Here is a 3,111-nt window from a genome sequence, read left to right as displayed (position 1 = left end):
AATTTCTTGTTGAGGCCATGAAAACTTTGGCAGCCTGTATTAGGACATCCTCCTTTATATGGCATGTCCTTGTTCTCTCTGGCTTTAATCCTGCCTTTCTTCCCCTTATTACTGGGTCTGAGTCTGACAGATACCACTTAAGACCTGTAGGTCAGAGGAGTAGAGAAAGAAAGAAAAAGTCTCTGTGGGCAGACCGTTTAACTCTCCCCTCATTCCTGTGGCTTGATGAGGCAATAGTTGGACAGGTGCATAGGCTGAACCTCCAGTCCCCAAAACAGACCTTGCCCCCAAACATACACTGCAAAAAATTAAGTCTGTGGTATGTCTTCTATTATTTGTGGGACCCATGACAACCTGAGAGAGACCCATTGGGGCCAGCAAGGCTACGAAATCCTGAGCCAGCCCAAACAATGATCACACCGGGATGGCAGAACCTGTAATTGCTGAACCTTCTTTTGCTATCTGGCTACTAAAAGCCCAGAAAAGGACAGAAGTGTTGGTTGCCTCTTAAAAATTGCCTCTTAAAAATTGCAAAGGACACTGCTGTCCACATTTCACATATGAGAATGGGATTTACAGTAAGGAAACCTGATTTTTTTTTTTTTGTGGCACAAAAATTTAAACTCAGGCCTCAAAGTGGATTAAATTCTGGTAATTTTAAATAAAGTTGCTTGACTTGCAGGCTTCTTTATTGAATCACTTTCTGCAGAAGAAATGGTGTGGTAGAAGCGAACTGAAGAGCCATTTCACAAATTATACAGGGCAAACCTGGGCTTGCTACCAAGTAGGGATGCCAGCCTCCAGGTGGGGATCTCCTGGAGTTACAGCTCATCGCCAGACTACAAAGATCAGTTTCCCTGGAGAAAATTGATGCCTTGGAAGGTGGACTCTATGCCATGGCATTATACTCTGCTGAGGTTGCTCCCCTCCCCCTCCCCCAACCTCCATAGGCTCCACCCCCAAATCTCCAGGAATGTCCTGGGGAGGGAATCTGGCAACCCTACCACCAAGTTTATACTTGGCAGGGAGCAGTGGCTAATTCTGGCTCCTTGATGAGTGTATTGTTGGGAACAAGGCAGACAAGGGACAGAGTTCTGTGTTTAGACCTCCCAGGCAGTGTTCCCTCTAAGCTGAGTTAGGGGGAGCTAGCTCACAGGTTTTTAGTCTCCGGCTCATGCATTTTTGTCTTAGCTCAGGGAGGAGGGCTCCAGAGCAAACTAATTTCTGCAGTGGCCAAATGGCTCGCTCACAACTTCCATGCCAGTAGCTCACCAAGTAGAACTTTTGCTCACAAGACTCCATAGCTTAGAGGGAGCATTGCTCCCAGGTGGTTTATGGGACAAAGACTGTGGCGTGGGGGAGCAATTAAGCCTTCCCTCCCATGCCATTTTTCTGATATGAAACAGCACAACTGCCCTGCTGTTTGCTTCACTGGGACAAACAAACAATCCCCAAGTCCTTTGCATAGAATTTCCTGCATCCCACCTGGGTTGGTCTTAGATCCTCATGAAATGGGTCCAAAGTACCTCCAGCGGAGTGAAGCTGGCAGAACGGGACTTCCCAAAATGTGATTGTTTCATTTACAATTTATCGGTTGGGATGGATCCTACAGATTTTTTGTTTGCCAGTGCAAACAAAGTGGAGGGGGTACAATTTTTGGCGGTTCTCCCGTCCCCCTGCAGACCCCCCCCCCAAGCACACACATTTAGTAGTGCCAGTTAGATGAATTATAGATTCTGGACCTAACAGTCTTATGCCCCACCCACCCCATGAAAAATGTGAAGCTACGGCTAGCTTTTGGGTCCCTTGTGTTAAGCCTGCAAGCTGCAGCCCTGAACCTCTGCCCCAAAGTCCAGCCTTGACAGCACCACCAGCCCAGACATTCCCCCCCAGCACTACTCTTGGGGATCCCCCGACCCCCTGGGCAATGTTACAAGGGGCACAGCAAGCAGCAGCATAAAGTAGGAAAGTTCAGTTCCATAAGTGGAACGCCACGAGTGGATCATTGGATCCAAACCTGCATATTTAATCATACACCTATGAATGTAATATATGAAAAGGGCACACGGTTGAGAGATTATAGGGCTGGACGTGCAGATCAGCCTAGATGAAAGTGGCGGCCAGCAGAAGGAACAAGCAGTCATTCTTCTAACTCTGCCAATCTCTCTCTCTAATTGCATGCATATTTTCAAATGTGGGTCCACAATTATGTAAACTAGACACTTGCATTTTTTTTAAAGTAAAATTCTCAGCAATGCTAATTCTGCCATGTAAAATTCTACATATGCACAACAGTTGTGGTAAAGAAGACCGCATTTCTGCAACGAACCCTGTTCAGAGGGCATAAAAATCATCCTGAAAGTAAAGGGAGCCCAGACTAAAAAAAATCCCGATCATGCCATACTGGGGTAAAGGTTTGCTGACTTTTAAAAGTATTCCCCAAATCTACCACCTGAGAGTGGCGTTCAAACGCTGCCTAGGGTTAGGACGGTAACACTGAAGAAACAGGACCTCTTACCTTATCTCTGTGCTGTTCCCGTCTCTCTCTGGCAGAACAGGGTACACAAAAGCGAAGAGATTGGCTTGCTTGCTTTAGATGAAGACCATCCCTGCTGGTAGGAGTTTCCCTTGTCTTCTACGTTTAGCCAGAATAAAATCAAGATAATGCAAAAGGGGGCGGGAAGGCCCTGGAGGTCAAAGGCTGATGGCCAGTCAAGGCAGATTAAACAAAGAGCGGGACAAAGCAATGTTTGATCTGAGAGCCGTTTTAATGTTCAACTCAATGAGAGAAAATGTTTGAACAGACAACACACACAGCCAAACTTCAGAGCCACCCAAAGTAGCAGTGGGAGAAAGCTGTTTCTACTCAAACCAACGCCATCTTCATTGCAACCAAATTATCCTTCATAGCTAATTGGCAGGGCTTCTCAACTGGCAGTTCCTGATGGATAACTACAAGGGTCTTAATAGAAAAGAGCAGAGAAAGGAACCAGGTTTGGAATGAAATCTTTTAGCCAAACCCTGTGAGATAAGAGCGCAGTTTGCTGGGATTACAACCTCTGTATTGCCACACAGCAAATACAACAACAAAAAGACGGGGCGGGGCACGCA

The sequence above is a fragment of the Gekko japonicus genome, unplaced genomic scaffold (assembly GCF_001447785.1).
Source record: "Gekko japonicus isolate JY-2015 unplaced genomic scaffold, Gekko_japonicus_V1.1 scaffold2311, whole genome shotgun sequence".
In the NCBI taxonomy this organism is placed as follows: domain Eukaryota; kingdom Metazoa; phylum Chordata; class Lepidosauria; order Squamata; family Gekkonidae; genus Gekko; species Gekko japonicus.
Note: the sequence above shows the minus strand (reverse complement) of the source record.